The sequence below is a fragment of the Pristis pectinata genome, chromosome 20 (genome assembly GCF_009764475.1).
Source record: "Pristis pectinata isolate sPriPec2 chromosome 20, sPriPec2.1.pri, whole genome shotgun sequence".
In the NCBI taxonomy this organism is placed as follows: domain Eukaryota; kingdom Metazoa; phylum Chordata; class Chondrichthyes; order Rhinopristiformes; family Pristidae; genus Pristis; species Pristis pectinata.
Window position 1 is genome coordinate 39,088,380 of NC_067424.1, and position 19,047 is coordinate 39,107,426.

The window sequence follows — 19,047 nt, forward strand, 5'->3', positions numbered from 1 at the left end:
CGTCACTCAAGCTGCAAGCGAAGCCACCTCCATTCTCAACATACACAAGTGTCAATGCTGCCTCGCTGGAATCCTCAGTCGCCAATATCCTCTCAACCGAGCACCATTGACGATCAACTCAGACAATTTTCCCTTCCCCACATCTTCGCGTCAAGATCATCAGCACGTTTACCTTGCCTTCTTCATTGCTGCCGTACCTTCTGCCAATGTGCAGCTGAAAGAACGCGACGCATTTCTTTAATGCTACGGACAGGCCCTTTCTTCTCCTGTTCTATTTCAAATATCCCCATCCCATTGGGACACCTATCGACAATCCAAAATCTTTCTTCTGCAATACTTTCTATCTTCTCCCCGAGATTTCCTGCAATTCAATGTAGGACTTTTGTTTGTTCTCTTAGACTGACCGGCAGACAAAATGTTTATTCAATCAACAATCACCAGATGTCGACGCCATCAGCTGACAATCTCCAATTGGCCCGAGATGAAGTGGCACATACCAAGCAGGGCCCCAGGCCGCCACGCCTGCAAGTACTGCCGCCGATCCCTTCCAGAAGACTATTGTCACAAACCAGCAACAAAAGAAACACACTGAGCATAATTTAGTGTTAAAAACTATTTTATTAATCACTACTTATGATAATATGTAAAATAAAAGTAAAAATGTTTGTATGTTAGAATTCAAAAATGTTAAACCTCGAAAGTTAACCCCAAAACTAAACTCTTCATGTGTGTGTGTGTGGCAAAGTCCAAAACTCCCAGTTCCAGAATGGTTCTTAAAGTTCAATTCCGGAAGCCATAAGGTGAAACATGAGCAAGGGCTTCTTCAACAACCACCGTAGATGTAGAGAAGATAGAGAGACTGAATACCAAATCCAAATGTTCCACGATGGAACCCAAACGACACTTCAGGGTTTACTCGGTAGTGACTTCCTCAGCCCGAAAAGCATCCGAACCGTGGTCGTCCACATACAAATACCTGTTTCCTTCTACCGGTCAGCAACAAAGTGAACTCCATTGGATTACTTCCAACTTCCATACATGGATTTCAGTGGCAGACACAGTTATTGTTTCTCACCCATCGATGGAGAAAACAAGCAGGCTGGTGTCTCTCTCTCCCTCTCTCTCCTTCTTATTTCTTCAACGACGTCATGACGTCCTTTATCTTCTATTGAGGTAAGCACGCGCCACACACACATACACACACACTCACTATTTAAAGGGACATTCACTGAGTCCGTAACACTGTGAGCAGTGGTTACGTTTGCCGCTTATCGGTGACCTGTACACCTTTCCCCTGGGGTCCCTTAGGATTGCCTGCTTTACTCCGAAAGATTCGGAAGGAATTGTCGGGGGGCAGCGTGACTTACCGTGAAAAGGCTCTCTCTTTAAGCTATCGGCTCAGGAGTCGGAAGCAGCCTGTGGAGTGGCAGACAAAGCAAGCCAGGCAAAATGTGCCGCCTGATCAGCCGTACTTCGTGTGGCATCACTACCCTTGCGATCAATCGTTCGCATCACACCTCATTCATGGCTGCGATCGGTGCCAGTTTTTATTTGGTCAAAGTGGACAAAAATCAACCCGATTTCTGCCTTCTAATATTCGCTTGCCTCTCCGGGAGCTTCGCAACGGAGAGGAAGATACCTTGATTATTCTACAGGCAGACGCCCTGTGTTAGCAAATCTGCTAATCCACTGACTTCTGGCTCCCAAGATTCTGACTGCTTCCACTTGCCAAGCCACACTTCCCTGGCCGGGAATCGAACCCGGGCCGCGGCGGTGAGAGCGCCGAATCCTAACCACTAGACCACCAGGGAGCCGACAAATGCAACGCACGCACACCAACAATGGCTTTCTTTTATATCCAGACAATCGTTGAAGTGGCTTGCTGTCCACTTCCCAGCAGTTCCTCGGGCAGCGTAATTGCCGTGCGACCACAGCAGCCCGAGTGCAAAGCATCCTGCCATGAAAATATCTCGCCGGCTGTTCCTCATTCACTCTTTCTTTCAACCAAACACACTCAAGGAACATGCTCTTGTCAAATCCTCATCTCCACACTGACTCACAAATCTTCGATTCACATTCCAGTCCGAGATTTCTCCTTTGCTCCAATCGAACGCATCCTCCGTAGCTGGCAACATTTCACTCTTCCTTTTTTCATCACGGCCGCATCACCTTTTGCTTCCAAAAACGAAAGAAGGCCAGGCTGTCCTTTCACGTCTCCTACAGATTTCTGATGATTGATAACTTGACTTCAAGGTGCATGTTTACCCCCACGCCAACAAGCATTCAATACTCATGATTTATATATCTTCCCTGCCTTCTGACAATCTTCACCAACCCTCAAGTCTTTCAATTTGTCCGCCTGTTTCCTTCCAAGATTCAATCGCCTTCGATTTACTCTGTTATTCAGCAACTGTCCAATGTGTCGCGAGTGCAGCTGACTGATTGAAAGATGAGGGCGACGGAGACGAGTGGGATGCGAGCATGTTCATCTTTGGCTAAATTCTGTCAACTCAGCTACTAATTTACAGTCAAGAAAGCCCGATTGCTGCAAGGTAGCATGCTGACACTGTGGAGAATGCCGTGCTCACTGCATCCAGAAGCGGCCTCGATTGATATATCACTGGTTTGTGGTGTAGATGAAGACGCGGAAAGTTATCACTTGCCGCAGCTTCCAAAACATACTTCCCTGACCGGGAATCGAACCCGGGCCGCGGCGGTGAAAGCGCCGAATCCTAACCACTAGACTACCAGGGAATCTGACGGAAATCACCACAGCTCACCAAGATTCTCTTTGCCTAGCTCACAAATCAGACAACAAGTACTCGAAATGATTTTCTCATCACGTCCCAGCAGACGTACGGGCAGCTAAAATCACCCGAGCCAAATCGACGTGATCTCATCTCATCACTCAAGCTGCAAGCGAAGCCACCTCCATTCTCAACATACACAAGTGTCAATGCTGCCTCGCTGGAATCCTCAGTCGCCAATATCCTCTCAACCAAGCACCATTGACAATCAACTCAAATAATTTTCCCTTTCCCACATCTTCGCGTCAAGATCATCAGCACGTTTACCTTGGCATCTTCATTGCTGCCCTACCTTCTGCCAATGTGCAGCTGAAAGAACGCGACGCATTTCTTTCATGTTACGGACAGGCCCTTTCTTCTCCTGTTCTATTTCAAATAGCCCCATCCCATTGAGACACCTATCGACAATCCAAAATCTTTCTTCTGCAATACTTTCTATCTTCTCCCCGAGATTTCCGCCAATTCAATGTAGGACTTTTGTTTGTTCTCTTAGACTGACCGGCACACACCATGTTTATTCAATCAACAATCACCAGCTGTCGACGCCATCAGCTGACAATCTCCAATTGGCCCGAGATGAAGTGGCACATACCAAGCAGGGCCCCAGGCCGCCACGCCTGCAAGTACTGCCGCCGATCCGTTCCAGAAAACTATTGTCACAAACCAGCAACAAAAGAAACACACTGAGCATAATTTAGTGTTCAAAACTATCTTATTAATCACTACTTATGATAATATGTAAAATAAAAGTAAAAATGTTAGTATGTTAGAATTCAAAAATGTTAAACCTCCAACGTTAACCCCAAAACTAAACTCTTCATGTGTGTGTGTGGCAAAGTCCAAAACTCCCAGTTCCAGAATGGTTCTTAAAGTTCAATTCCGGAAGCCATAAGGTGAAACATGAGCAAGGGCTTCTTCAACAACCACCGTAGATGTAGAGAAGATAGAGAGACTGAATACCAAATCCAAATGTTCCACGATGGAACCCAAACGACACTTCAGGGTTTACTCGGTAGTGACTTCCTCAGCCCGAAAAGCATCCGAATCGTGGTCGTCCACACACAAATACCTGTTTCCTTCTACCGGTCAGCAACAAAGTGAACTCCATTGGATTACTTCCAACTTCCATACATGGATTTCAGTGGCAGACACAGTTATTGTTTCTCACCCATCGATGGAGAAAACAAGCAGGCTGGTGTCTCTCTCTCTCTCTCTCCTTCTTATTTCTTCAACGACGTCATGACGTCCTTTATCTTCTATTGAGGTAAGCACGCGCCACACACACATACACACAAACTCTCTATTTAAATGGACATTCACTGATTCACATACGTTTGCCGCTTATCGGTGACCTGTACACCTTTCCCCTGGGGTCCCTTAGGATTGCCTGCTTTACTCCGAAAGATTCGGAAGGAATTCTCGGGGGGCAGCGTGACTTACCGTGAAAAGGCTCTCTCTTTAAGCTATCGGCTCAGGAGTCGGAAGCAGCCTGTGGAGTGGCAGACAAAGCAAGCCAGGCAAAATGTGCCGCCTGATCAGCCGTACTTCGTGTGGCATCACTACCCTTGCGATCAATCGTTCGCATCACACCTCATTCATGGCTGCGATCGGTGCCAGTTTTTATTTGGTCAAAGTGGACAAAAATCAACCCGATTTCTGCCTTCTAATATTCGCTTGCCTCTCCGGGAGCTTCGCAACGGAGAGGAAGATACCTTGATCATTCTACAGGCAGACGCCCTGTGTTAGCAAATCTGCTAATCCACTGACTGCTGGCTCCCAAGATTCTGACTGCTTCCAGTTGCCAAGCCACACTTCCCTGGCCGGGAATCGAACCCGGGCCGCGGCGGTGAGAGCGCCGAATCCTAACCACTAGACCACCAGGGAGCCGACAAATGCAACGCACGCACACCAACAATGGCTTTCTTTTATATCCAGACAATCGTTGAAGTGGCTTGCTGTCCACTTCCCAGCAGTTCCTCGGGCAGCGTAATTGCCGTGCGACCACAGCAGCCCGAGTGCAAAGCATCCTGCCATGAAAATGTCTCGCAGGCTGTTCCTCATTCACTCTTTCTTTCAACCAAACACACTCAAGGAACATGCTCTTGTCAAATCCTCATCTCCACACTGACTCACAAATCTTCGATTCACATTCCAGTCCGAGATTTCTCCTTTGCTCCAATCGAACGCATCCTCCGTAGCTGGCAACATTTCACTCTTCCTTTTTTCATCACGGCCGCATCACCTTTTGCTTCCAAAAACGAAAGAAGGCCAGGCTGTCCTTTCACGTCTCCTACAGATTTCTGATGATTGATAACTTGACTTCAAGGTGCATGTTTACCCCCACGCCAACAAGCATTCAATACTCATGATTTATATATCTTCCCTGCCTTCTGACAATCTTCACCAACCCTCAAGTCTTTCAATTTGTCCGCCTGTTTCCTTCCAAGATTCAATCGCCTTCGATTTACTCTGTTATTGAGCAACTGCCCAATGTGTCGCGAGTGCAGCTGACTGATTGAAAGATGAGGGCGACGGAGACGAGTGGGATGCGAGCTTGTTCATCTTTGGCTAAATTCTGTCAACTCAGCTACTAATTTACAGTCAAGAAAGCCCGATTGCTGCAAGGTAGCATGCTGACACTGTGGAGAATGCCGTGCTCACTGCATCCAGAAGCGGCCTCGATTGATATATCACTGGTTTGTGGTGTAGATGAAGACGCGGAAAGTTATCACTTGCCGCAGCTTCCAAAACATACTTCCCTGACCGGGAATCGAACCCGGGCCGCGGCGGTGAAAGCGCCGAATCCTAACCACTAGACTACCAGGGAATCTGACGGAAATCACCACAGCTCACCAAGATTCTCTTTGCCTAGCTCACAAATCAGACAACAAGTACTCGAAATGATTTTCTCATCACGTCCCAGCAGACGTACGGGCAGCTAAAATCACCCGAGCCAAATCGACGTGATCTCATCTCATCACTCAAGCTGCAAGCGAAGCCACCTCCATTCTCAACATACACAAGTGTCAATGCTGCCTCGCTGGAATCCTCAGTCGCCAATATCCTCTCAACCAAGCACCATTGACAATCAACTCAGACAATTTTCCCTTTCCCACATCTTCGCGTCAAGATCATCAGCACGTTTACCTTGCCTTCTTCATTGCTGCCCTACCTTCTGCCAATGTGCAGCTGAAAGAACGCGACGCATTTCTTTCATGTTACGGACAGGCCCTTTCTTCTCCTGTTCTATTTCAAATAGCCCCATCCCATTGGGACACCTATCGACAATCCAAAATCTTTCTTCTGCAATACTTTCTATCTTCTCCCCGAGATTTCCGCCAATTCAATGTAGGACTTTTGTTTGTTCTCTTAGACTGACCGGCACACACCATGTTTATTCAATCAACAATAACCATCTGTCGACGCCATCAGCTGACAATCTCCAATTGGCCCGAGATGAAGTGGCACATACCAAGCAGGGCCCCAGGCCGCCACGCCTGCATGTACTGCCGCCGATCCCTTCCAGAAAACTATTGTCACAAACCAGCAACAAAAGAAACACACTGAGCATAATTTAGTGTTCAAAACTATTTTATTAATCACTACTTATCATAAAATGTAAAATAAAAGTAAAAATGTTAGTATGTTACAATTCAAAAATGTTAAACCTCGAACGTTAACCCCAAAACTAAACTCTTCATGTGTGTGTGTGGCAAAGTCCAAAACTCCCAGTTCCAGAATGGTTCTTAAAGTTCAATTCCGGAAGCCATAAGGTGAACCATGAGCAAGGGATTCTTCAACAACCACCGTAGATCTAGAGAACATAGAGAGACTGAATACCAATTCCAAATGTTCCACGATGGAACCCAAACGGCACTTCAGGGTTTATTCCGTTGTGACTTCCTCAGCCCGAAAAGCATCCGAATCGTGGTCGTCCACATACAAATACCTGTTTCCTTCTACCGGTCAGCAACAAAGTGAACTCCATTGGATTCCTTCCAACTTCCATACATGGATTTCAGTGGCAGACACAGTTATTGTTTCTCACCCATCGATGGAGAAAACAAGCAGGCTGGTGTCTCTCTCTCTCCCTCTCTCTCCTTCTTATTTCTTCAACGACGTCATGACGTCCTTTATCTTCTATTGAGGTAAGCACGCGCCACACACACATACACACAAACTCTCTATTTAAATGGACATTCACTGAGTCCGTAACACTGTGAGCAGTGGTTGCGTTTGCCGCTTATCGGTGACCTGTACACCTTTCCCCTGGGGTCCCTTAGGATTGCCTGCTTTACTCCGAAAGATTCGGAAGGAATTCTCGGGGGGCAGCGTGACTTACCGTGAAAAGGCTCTCTCTTTAAGCTATCGGCTCAGGAGTCGGAAGCAGCCTGTGGAGTGGCAGACAAAGCAAGCCAGGCAAAATGTGCCGCCTGATCAGCCGTACTTCGTGTGGCATCACTACCCTTGCGATCAATCGTTCGCATCACACCTCATTCATGGCTGCGATCGGTGCCAGTTTTTATTTGGTCAAAGTGGACAAAAATCAACCCGATTTCTGCCTTCTAATATTCGCTTGCCTCTCCGGGAGCTTCGCAACGGAGAGGAAGATACCTTGATCATTCTACAGGCAGACGCCCTGTGTTAGCAAATCTGCTAATCCACTGACTGCTGGCTCCCAAGATTCTGACTGCTTCCAGTTGCCAAGCCACACTTCCCTGGCCGGGAATCGAACCCGGGCCGCGGCGGTGAGAGCGCCGAATCCTAACCACTAGACCACCAGGGAGCCGACAAATGCAACGCACGCACACCAACAATGGCTTTCTTTTATATCGAGACAATCGTTGAAGTGGCTTGCTGTCCACTTCCCAGCAGTTCCTCGGGCAGCGTAATTGCCGTGCGACCACAGCAGCCCGAGTGCAAAGCATCCTGCCATGAAAATGTCTCGCAGGCTGTTCCTCATTCACTCTTTCTTTCAACCAAACACACTCAAGGAACATGCTCTTGTCAAATCCTCATCTCCACACTGACTGGCTGTCCTCACGAATCTTCGATTCACATTCCAGTCCGAGATTTCTCCTTTGCTCCAATCGAACGCATCCTCCGTAGCTGGCAACATTTCACTCTTCCTTTTTGCATCACGGCCGCATCACCTTTTGCTTCCAAAAACGAAAGAAGGCCAGCCTTTCCTTTCACGTCTCCTACAGATTTCTGATGATTGATAACTTGACTTCACCTTGCCTGTTCACCCCACGCCAACAAGCATCCAATACTCATGATTTATATATCTTCCCTGCCTTCTGACAATCTTCACCAACCCTCAAGTCTTTCAATTTGTCCGCCTGTTTCCTTCCAAGATTCAATCGCCTTCGATTTACTCTGTTATTCAGCAACTGTCCAATGTGTCGCGACTGCAGCTGACTGATTGAAAGATGAGGGCGACGGAGACGAGTGGGATGCGAGCTTGTTCATCTTTGGCTAAATTCTGTCAACTCAGCTACTAATTTACAGTCAGGAAAGCCCGATTTCTGCAAGGTAGCATGCTGACACTGTGGAGAATGCCGTGCTCACTGCATCCAGAAGCGGCCTCGATTGATATATCACTGGTTTGTGGTGTAGTTGAAGACGCGGAAAGTTATCACTTGCCGCAGCTTCCAAAATGTACTTCCCTGACCGGGAATCGAACCCGGGCCGCGGCGGTGAAAGCGCCGAATCCTAACCACTAGACCACCAGGGAATCTGACGAAAATCACCACAGATCACCAAGATTCTCTTTGCCTAGCTCACAAATCAGACAACACACACTCAAAATGATTCTCTCATCACGTCCCAGCAGACGTACGGGCAGCTAAAATCACCCGAGATAATGGGCATTATCTCATCTCATCACTCAAGCTGCAAGCGAAGCCACCTCCATTCTCAGCATACAGAAGTGTCAAGGCTGATTCGCTGGAATCCTCAGTCGCAAATATCCTCTCAACCAAGCACCATTGACAATCAACTCAGACAATTTTCCGTTTCCCACATCTTCGCGTCAAGATCATCAGCACGTTTACCCTTCCTTCTTCATTGCTGCCGTACCTTCTGCCAATGTGCAGCTGAAAGAGCGCAACGCATTTCTTTCATGTTACGGACAGGCCTTTGCTTCTCCTTTTCTATTTCAAATAGCCCCATCCAATTCGGACACCTTTCGACAATCAAAAATCTTTCTTCTGCTAGACTTTCTATCTTCTCCCCGAGATTTCCTGCGATTCACAAGATCACAAGACCACCAGACAAGGGAGCATAAGCAGGCCATTCGGCCCATCGAGTCTGGTCCAAGGAAAGGGAAAAAAAGAAATGAGAAATGGGGAATGGGTGTAAGAACATAAACCTATTCCATTCCCAATTTCCAGCCTTATCCCCATATCCCTTGATATCCTGACTATTTAGATATCTATCTATCTCCTCCTTGAACGCCCCCACTGATCTGGCCTCCACTGCTCTATGTTTGCCGGAGTTACACTAATTCACCACCCTCTGGCTAAAGAAATTGTTTTCCTCATCTCTGTTTTGAAACTGCACCCTCTAATAATAAGATTGTGCCCTCTGGTCCTGGACTCACCCACCAAGGGAATCAGCCTAGCCACATCTACTTGTCCTTTGCTGTTAATATTTTAAGTGTCTCTTTGACGTCCCATTTCATTCTTCTGTACTCCAGTGAGTACAGTCCAAGAGCCGACAAACGCTCCTCATACGTAAGCCCTTTCATTCCTGGAATCATCCTCGTAAATCTCCTCTGAACCCTCTCCAACGTCACCACATCCTTCCTGAGATGTGGGGCCCAAAACTGCGCACAATATTCCAAATGAGGCCTCACTTGTGCCCCGTAGAGCCTCATCAACACTTCCTTACTTTTACACACTGTACCTCTCGAAATGAATGCCAACATAGCATTCGCTTTCTTTACTACCGATCCTACCTGCTGGTTAACCTTTAAGGTATCCTGCACGAGCACCCCCAAGTCCCTTTGTATTCCGTACTTTGAATTTTCTCTCCTCCTAGATAATAATTTGCACGCTTATTTCTGCTTCCAAAGTGTACAACTGCAAATTACTCAACATTGAATCACATCTGCCATTTCCTTGCCCATTCTCCTAAACTATCTCGGTCCCTCTGCAACCTTCCTATCACTTCAATACTCCCTACTCCTCCACCTATCTTGGTGTCATCCACAAACTTAGGCACAAAACCATTTATTCCCAAATCCAAATCGTTAATGTACAATGTAAAAAGGAGTGGTTCCAACAGAGAACCCTGCGGCACACCACTAGTTACCGGTGACCAACCAGAACGAGATCCTTTTATTTCCACTCTTTGCTTCCTGCCAACCAGCCAATGCTCCACCCATTCTGTTATCCTACCCTTAATTCCATGACCTCTCATCTTATTAATCATTCTCTTCTGAGGCACCTTATCAAAGGCCTCATAAAGTATAAATTCACAACATCTACCTCCTGTCCCTTATCCACCCTACCTGTGATTTCTTCAAAAGGCACCAATAGGTTGGTCAGGCAGGAACTTCCCTTCACAAAACCATGTTGGCTAGGAGTTATCTTGCCTTGCGCCTCTAGGTATTCCGCAACCCCATCCTTGAGAATAGATTCCAATAATTTTCCCACCACTGACGTCAGACTAATAGGTCTGTAATTTCCTTTATGCTGCCTCCCACCTTTCTTATACAACGGAACTACATTTGCGACCATCCAGTCCTCCGGAACCATGCCGGAATCTATCGATTTCTGGAAAATTATCTCCAATGCCTCCGCTATCTCTAAAGCCACCTCCTTCAGAACCCGGGGATGCACCTGATCCGGTCCGGGAGACTTATCAGTCTTTAGCCAATTTAGTTTTCCTCGCACCTTCTCCCTAGTGATCTTAACTGAACTTACTTCCATTTCGTGAGACTCCTGACTAACCGGCACATTGCTGATGTCCTCCACGGTGAAGACCGATGCCAAATATTCATTCAATTCCTCTGCCATCTCTCTATCGTCCATTCTAATAGCTCCTGCACCGTTATCAACTGGTCCTATATCAACCCGTGTCTCTTTTACTCCTTATGTATTTTTTAAAAAACTCTTAGTATCCTTTCGAATGTTATCCGCCAACTTCCTTTCATAACTCATCTTTTCTTTCCCAATGACCTTCTTAGTTTCTTCTCTGCAGGTTTTAAAAAGCTTCCCATTCTTCTGTTTTCTCACTAATTTTTGCTTCTTTGTACGCCGCCCCTTTTGCTTTTATTTTAGCCTTCACCTCTGTCGTTATCCACAACAGTGTCTTTTTTCCATTCAAAACCTTTTTTCTTGGAATATATCCATCCTGCATTTTCCTTATTTCCTGTAGAAATTCCTTCCATTTCTCCTCTGCTGTCCCTCCAGCGAGCTTACTCTTCCAATCAATTTGGGCCAACTCCTCTCTCATACCATTGTAATTTTCTTTCTTCCACTGAAATATTGATACACCAGTTATCAGCTTCTCCTTCTCAAACTTGAAACTGAACTCAATCATATTGTGATCACTGGTTCCCAGTGGTTGCTTTACCTTTAATTCCCTAATCACCTCCGGTTCATTACACAGCACCCAATCCAATTCAGCGGATCCCCTGGTGGGCTCCTCAAAAAGTTGCTCCCGAAAAACGTCCCTTAGACATTCCACAAACTGACTCTCCAGACTTCTACCGCAATTCTGGATTTCCCAGTCCACCTTCGTGTTAAAATCCCCCATAATTATTTATTAACCTGTAGTTGTGCCACTAGGTCATCTACTTTATTTCTAATGTTACGTGCATTTAAATATAGGACATTTAGTCCGGTATCTGCTATCAATTTTGTTGTACTTCTGTTGTTCAGGAGATTATCCTGACTTTCCACCTGTCTATCCTTCTTATCATCTTCACTACATATTATCTTAGACATGTTCCTATCTACCTCATCCCCTATCCTAACATTCTGTATCCTAACATCCTGATTTGTTGTACTTCTATTATTCAGCAAATTATCCTGACTTCTCACCTGCCTGTCCTTCTTGCCATCCTCATTGGACTTGTTTCTATAAACTTCCTCTCTTACCTTAAGATCTTGTAACCTAACATCCTGGTTTCCATTCCCCTGCCAGATCAGTTTAAACTCTCCCCTACAACTAAATTAAACATTCCCGCCAGGATATGGGAACCTTTGGAGTTTAGTGCAACCCATCCTTAGCGAATAGGTCATTCCTCCCCCAAAAAAGGTCCCAATTATCCAAAACTCTGAGGCCCTGCCCCCTGAACCAGTCATTCAGCCACGCATTCATCTGCCAGAGCTTTCTATTCTTCCTATCATTGACAGGTGGCACAGGTAGTAATCCTGAGTTTACTACCCTTGAGGTCCTACTTCTCAACCTTCTCCTTAATGCCTTGTATTCCTCCTTCAGCACATCTCTTTTTCTACCTATGTACCAAGACTTCTGGATGCTCACCCTCTCCCCTCAGACTATTCTGGACCTGGTCCGTGATATCCCGTACCCTGGCACCAGGGAGGCAACACACAATCCGAGACATTGTCGGTATCGCAGAATCTGCTATCCGTACCCCTTACTATGGAATCCCCAATAACCAGGCAATTTCGCTTCCTCTGCCGGACCACAGTACCATGCTCGGTGCCAAGGTCCCGGTTGCTGAGGTCTTCCTCTATCAGGTCATCCTCTCCAACCGAATCTAAATTGAGATATCGGTTTTTCATGGGGACAGGCACAGAGGTGCTTTCTACAAACTTTTTATAACTCCTGTCTATTTCCTGCTCGCTCTCCCAAACCAACCGAAGGTCATCGAGCTGCAGCAACAGACTCTCAATCCGTTCCTTGAGGAGCCACATCTCGGTGAACCTTGCGCAGATGCAGTTATCGGGGAGTCTGGTAGTCTCCCAGGTCCCCACATCTGACAGTCCAAACATAAGACCAACCTCAGATGCATATTGCTGAATATCACTGACTTCAACAAATAAACTAATAACGTAACCCCTCTCTACTAGCCTCGCCTCTTTGCCGCTCTCGACGAAGCCGGTGGAGCTAAAGCCTAACCCACTCTACCCGCTCTCACTCAGCTGCCCGCTGGATATGATGGTCTTTTACTTAAATCGCCCGGGAGGTTCGGAGTACGTCACGCGCCTGCGCAGTCACTCGCCTCTATCCCGAACGCTGGAAAGAAAAAAGAACTCGCTCCTAGTTAACTTCCGGCACTCTCCGCTCTCTGGTCGCTGGAAAGAAAACTGAAAGTAACCCCCGCCTTTTAAATAGCCGGCGCGCTTCCGACTGATGACACGCGCCTGCGCAGTAATTCGCCGCTATCCCGAACGCTAGAAAGAGAAAAAAACTGGCTCCTCGTTAATTTCCGGCAATCTCCGCTCTCTAGTCAATTTAGGACTTTGGCTTGTTGTCTTAGACTGACCGGCACAGACCATGTTTATTCAATCAACAATCACCAGATGTCGACGCCATCAGCTGACAATCTCCAATTGGCCCTGGATGATGTGGCACATACCAAGCAAGGCCGCAGGACGGCACGCCTACGAGTACTGCCGCCGAGACGTTCCAGCAAAACTATGAGTAGTGGTCACGTTTGCCGGTATATCGGTGACCTGTACACCTTTCCATTGTGGTCCCTTAGGATTGCCTGCTTTACTCCGATGGATTCGGAAGGAATTCTCAGGGAGCAGCGTGATTTATCGTGAAAAGGCTCTCTCTTGCAAGCTATCGGCTCAGGAATCACAAGCAGCATGTGGAGTGGCAGACAAAGCAAGCCAGGAAAATTGTGCAGCCTGATCAGCCGTACTTCGTGTGGCATCACTACCCTTGCGATCAATCGTTCGCATCACACCTCATTCATGGCTGCGATCGGTGCCAGTTTTGATTTGGTCAAAGTGGATGAAAATCAACCCGATTTCTGCCTTCTAATATTCGCTTGCCTCTCCGGGAGCTTCGCAACGGAGAGGAAGATACCCTGATCATTCTACAGGCAGACGCCCTGTGTTAACAAATCTGCTAATCCACTGACTTCTGGCTCCCAAGATTCTGACTTCTTCCAGTTGCCAAGCCACACTTCCCTGGCCGGGAATCGAACCCGGGCCGAGGCGGTGAGAGCGCCGAATCCTAACCACTAGACCACCAGGGAGCCTTCAGATGCAACGCACGCACACCAACAATGGCTTTCTTTTATATCCAGGCAATTATTCAAGAGGCTTGCTGTCCACCTCCCAGCAGTTCCTCGGGCAGCGTATTTGCCGTGCGACGACAGCAGCCCGAGTGCAAAGCATACTGCCTTGAAAATATCTCTCAGGCTCTTCCTCATTCACTCTTTCTTTCATCCAAACACAAACAAGGAACATGCTCTTGGCAAATCCTCATCTCGACTCTGACTGGCTGTCCTCACAAATCATCGATTCACATTCCAGTCCGATATTTCTCCTTTGCTCCAATCGAACGCATCCTCCGTAGCTGCAGCATATTTTACTCTCCCTCTGTTATCTCAGCCCCACGTTTTGCTGAGTTCTGATGATTGATGATCTGAATTCGCCCGGGCTGTTTATGCCACGGCTCCTGGCATCCAATAGTCCTGCTTGTGATATCTTCTGATAATTTTCACGTTCGAATTATATGCTCTCAAAATTTCCTTGTCTTATACTCCTCTGGATTTCTCTTCTCTGCACCTCCATCAACAGTCGATACCAGTAGATGCCGACCTCTACTCATCCCGCATTTCAGGGGCAATCTTCGGCTTACAGTCCCGCACTCCTCTGAATTTTTGCCTCAAACCTGCAGCCAACAAAATTTCCTTCCGCTTATGCGGCGCTTCTTTCAAACACATCGCTATTTTTCCCCTCGATGCACCTGTTTACTTCCAAGTCGCAAGCGCCTTAGATTTGCGCCGTCACTTACCGCCTATCTAATGAATCACGAGTGCTGGGGATTGGTTGAACAATGATGGCGACAGATACATGCTAGATTTGAGCTTGAATATCATTGAGTAAATTCTGTCAACTCAGCTGCTAATTTACAGTCAGGTTGCCCGATTCTGCAAGGTGGCATGCTCATTCAGTGAAGAATGCATGCTCACTTGTGTCGGCAAGAGACGTTCATTGATATTTCAAAGGTTGATGGAGCAGATTTAGAATCTGAATGTTACCACGTGTCGCAGCTTCCAAAACATACTTCCCTGACGGGGAATCGAACCCGTTCTATTTGATATAGCCATGTCCGATTATGTCATCTCTCTATAATCCGCGCAGTCCTGCTTTACGTGGTCACTGCCTGTTCCGTCTGACTCACCCTCACCTTCACCTTTGATCGATTTGTGGCCATTTGTTGACGGAAATTTAAAACTAGATATTGCACGGAGAGAACGGTGGCTGTAGTTCTGAGTACGGTGACTGCGATCAGCTGTATAAAGAACATTATCTGTTATCTTCTGTTGTCAAGATGACTGTGCTCTTTCTGGTGATCCCTGGTTCTCTTGGGAAAGACGAGGTCGTCGGAAATCGCCAGTCTGGATAATAATCGATTTCTATCATTATCTCGTCACCCCCATGGTCCCATTTGTCATGATTCTGCTGCTCAGTGCTCTGTCGATCAAAATGTTCTAGTGCCCAGCAGAGCTCGCAGGAGACTCCGGAGTCCCAGTAGTGGGGAGATTGTCAGGGACCCGGAGATGAGGCGCCGCTGGAAATCCATCATTCTACTTCTGGCTATCTCGGGCAGCTTCATCCTGTTATGGGCTATGTTTGATCTGTGGATCCGACTTATAGGTGAGCTATATCGGTGTCCCCACATTTATCGGTGCCAGAAGTGGCCTTCTTGCTGCAACCCCTGAGCTGCTGCATTAACACTGCTCTTTACGCTGTTGCCCTGACTAAGTTTAAGGAGCAGCTGAAGGGTGTGGTGATGTTACCCTTCACTCTGTTTGTAAAATGCACTCAGTCGGAATTCTGCATCAGGACTAAAAGTAGAGGGGAACATAGCCAATATAAAGACGAGGTGAGGAGCGAGACAGGGGGCCAGAGGGATTGGTGAACCGAGCAAGTGTGAAGGATAACGGGCAGATCGAACCACATTGGTGGTGGGGGGGAGGGTGGTTGTTGAATTGGGAAACAGAGGAAGGTGGATGTTTGAAGAGAGGTTAGCATTGAAGTAAGGTCAATGTGTATGTAATACTGGTTGTTCACTGCAAATTGGACCAGTATCTCATGTTATGACTTGCAATATCTTAGATCTAAACGAGTTACGTAATTCTTCAATTCTCATTTCTTGAGCTGCATCCAAGTCACTGGGTTTTCTAATAGACAATTAATTTCCTGTGATTCAACACCAGAATTCGATGGAATTAATGTTCTTGTCTAACGTTACAACTGCAAAACAAACCACTTCATTTTTCTCTGCATGCAATGTGCCGCTATCGGAACTGGCTTCTGCACTTTCAGACTGGTCATCCACTCTGACCCCTAATACTGGTGTTCTCAGGGTTGAGTGCTCAGTCCCCTGCTCTACTCCCTGTATACTCATATTCGTGAGGCCAAATGCAGTGCCAAATCGATTTTCAATTTCGACAGTCTCACCACTATTATCAGCCGGATCAACAATGATGAGACAGACTACAGGAGAGAGATCGTAAACCTTCTGTCATGGTGCCAGAACAACAACCTAATCCCCAACATCAGCAAGAGGAAAGAGCTGGTTGTTGACCAAAGGAAGTGGGCGGGAGCGGGTGGTGAACACAACGCTGTCCTCATCAACCGAGCTGCTGTAGAGATTCTGCTGTAGAGAACGGTCGACATTTTCTAGTTCCGAGGCATCCATATCGCCGGCAACTTCTCCTGGTCGCCCCCACGTTGATGCGATCATCAGGAAAGTGCATCGACGTATTTACTTTCTTGGGCGCCTGAGAAGATTCGGCTTGTCCACGAGGATTCTCTCGAACTTTTACAGATGCGGTACAGAAACCATCCTGACGGGTTGCATCTCAGCCTGGAACGGCATCGGTTTTGCTCTGGACCGACAGAACCTGCAGAGAGCGGTGACACTGCCCAGTCCGCCAGAGAATCGTCAATTCCTTCCATCCAACCCACCTTCATGGTGCGTTGCATCAGGAAGGCGAACAGTATCGTCAAGAGCGCCCGCCACCCGGGCCATTCACTTTTCTCTCTCCTACCTGCTTGGAGAAGATATGGGACCTTGAAATCCCGGAAAACCAAATTCAAGAACAGCTTTTTCCCCACTGATTTCAGACTCCCGAACCAACCACCTCTTTCACACTCGCTTCCCGGTTCTGCTGCACGTTCCTGAACTTTGAATTCTCCCTCTTCCGATTTTATCACTTCAGCATTTCGTGCTGGTCTACTTCAGTTTGGACTATTACGCTGTTTTGGGCTCATTGCATTTCTTGTTGTATTGGTTGTTGTATTTATTCTGACCATGACCACTGTGAACTCTGTGAACTTCACACGACTCATGAATATGGCAATGAACTAATCTCAACTGATCTGAATCTGAATAAAATGGGAGCACGAGCAGTTGCCGTCGACAGTCCAGACCGACGCAAAATATCTCAAAAGACAGTTTCCGGGGAGTTGATTACTTTATTGATAATTATTGGAAAAGGCATACTTCTGAAAGAGACCCACGGTCTGCTTATAGCTGTGGGAGAGAGAGAGCAGAGCAGGTCACACAAGAGTTAGTGCACAGAAGTAAGACGTTCGGTCCAACCAGGGTCGGCGTGGGTGATTTGGGCCGAAGCGTCTGTTTCAGTGCTGAGTAACTCTACGACTCTCCGGCTTTAACGAGTCCACGCCGGCTCTCTGCCAGAGCTGCTTCCTTCCACCCACTGTCGCTTTCTCCTAATATTTTCCCACTATATAGTCATCCAATTCCTTCCTGAAGGTCAGTGGAACCTGCCTCCACCACATCTGCAGGCGGCGCCTTCCAGATTGCAACCACGCGATTTCTCTTCATGTCACTCTTAAGTTGTATTTAACTCTTCGTTTCATTCCTGTGACATTCAATCCTCGACAGGTCCACCAGAGGGAACTGCTGCCCGCTATCCAATCTGTCGAGACGTCTCTTTATCTTCTGTTCTTCAGTCAGATCACCCCTCTTTCCTCTCTTCTTTACAGAAGACTGTTGCAGCCTCTGATCTGCCCTTTTAACTGCAGTGTCTCATCACAGGAACTATTCTTGCAAATCTTTTCTGGACCCTCTCAAACGTCCTCACACCCTTCCCAAAATACCACACAATACTCCAGGTGCGGCAGGCTCAGTGTTTTATAACGATCCAACATAACGTTTTCTTGTTTATTCATAGCCTGGGACTCTGTTGATAAAACGCAGGATTTTCCATGCCATATTATGGGATTTCTCAGCCCGCCCCGTCACTTTCAATGATTTGTGCACAGAGGGAGAGTGGTGCGTGTGGGCAGGTAGTGCAGGAGTTCTCTGTAACCACTCCCCTCTCAAACAGTTATAACGTGTTAGATACTGCTGGGGGAGGAGGGACATGGCCTCCTGAAGGAAAGCAACAACTTTCAAGTTTGTAACAACTCGATTGGCTTTGCTGCGCATGAGGCTGTTTGGGTGGGGGTGACAGGGTCTCAATTGTAGGGGAAGCAGAGTTGAGTTTCTGCAGCTATGAACGAGACTGGAACAGGACGTTAGCTTCCTGGTGCTGGGATGTGATGTCTCAGAGCGCCTGAATGGGGAGGGAGAAGAGTCAGTGGCCGTGTTACAGGTCGGTGCTAGAGGCACAGGTAGAAAGTGGTTGAGGTCCTGTAGCCGTTGAGTTATAGAGTTGTACAGCACAGAAACGGCCCTTTGGTCCACCCCCTCTTGGCCGACATTTTCACTCACCTAGGTGCTCCACCCCCCATTAGTTCCGATTCCTTCACTGCCTTGCTTGTTCAGGTGTTTGTATATAATGTATTAAATGTAGTGATTTATCTGATCCCATCACCTCCTCAGGCAGAGCGTTCCAGATATAAAACACTCTCTCTGTAAAGAAAATACCCCTCAGATCCCCATTATGTCTCCTACCACTCACCTTAAAACCATGCCTTCTTGTTATTGGTCCGAGAACGCGAACGTAGGGAGTTAGGGAGCAGATTAAAGAGAGGGACCTCTTAGGTTGTCGTCTCTGGATTGCTGCCAGAGCCACCCGCTGGTAACCATAGGAAAGGACAGA

The 19,047-nt window shown here is 47.1% G+C and overlaps 7 non-coding genes across 7 annotated transcripts; all 7 read right to left on the reverse strand.

Annotated features, from left to right (window-relative positions):
- Positions 1-1,739: 1,739 nt before the first annotated feature.
- Positions 1,740-1,811, reverse strand: trnae-cuc (transfer RNA glutamic acid (anticodon CUC)). Its single transcript has one exon. It is a non-coding gene; the product is annotated as a tRNA-Glu (tRNA).
- Positions 1,812-2,682: 871 nt separating this feature from the next.
- Positions 2,683-2,754, reverse strand: trnae-uuc (transfer RNA glutamic acid (anticodon UUC)). The gene has a single exon. It is a non-coding gene; the product is annotated as a tRNA-Glu (tRNA).
- A 1,865-nt stretch (positions 2,755-4,619) lies between these two features.
- trnae-cuc (transfer RNA glutamic acid (anticodon CUC)) lies at positions 4,620-4,691 on the reverse strand. Its single transcript has one exon. It is a non-coding gene; the product is annotated as a tRNA-Glu (tRNA).
- An 871-nt stretch (positions 4,692-5,562) lies between these two features.
- Positions 5,563-5,634, reverse strand: trnae-uuc (transfer RNA glutamic acid (anticodon UUC)). Its single transcript has one exon. It is a non-coding gene; the product is annotated as a tRNA-Glu (tRNA).
- A 1,887-nt stretch (positions 5,635-7,521) lies between these two features.
- On the reverse strand, positions 7,522-7,593 carry trnae-cuc (transfer RNA glutamic acid (anticodon CUC)). The gene has a single exon. It is a non-coding gene; the product is annotated as a tRNA-Glu (tRNA).
- An 879-nt stretch (positions 7,594-8,472) lies between these two features.
- trnae-uuc (transfer RNA glutamic acid (anticodon UUC)) lies at positions 8,473-8,544 on the reverse strand. The gene has a single exon. It is a non-coding gene; the product is annotated as a tRNA-Glu (tRNA).
- A 5,379-nt stretch (positions 8,545-13,923) lies between these two features.
- trnae-cuc (transfer RNA glutamic acid (anticodon CUC)) lies at positions 13,924-13,995 on the reverse strand. The gene has a single exon. It is a non-coding gene; the product is annotated as a tRNA-Glu (tRNA).
- Positions 13,996-19,047: the final 5,052 nt, after the last annotated feature.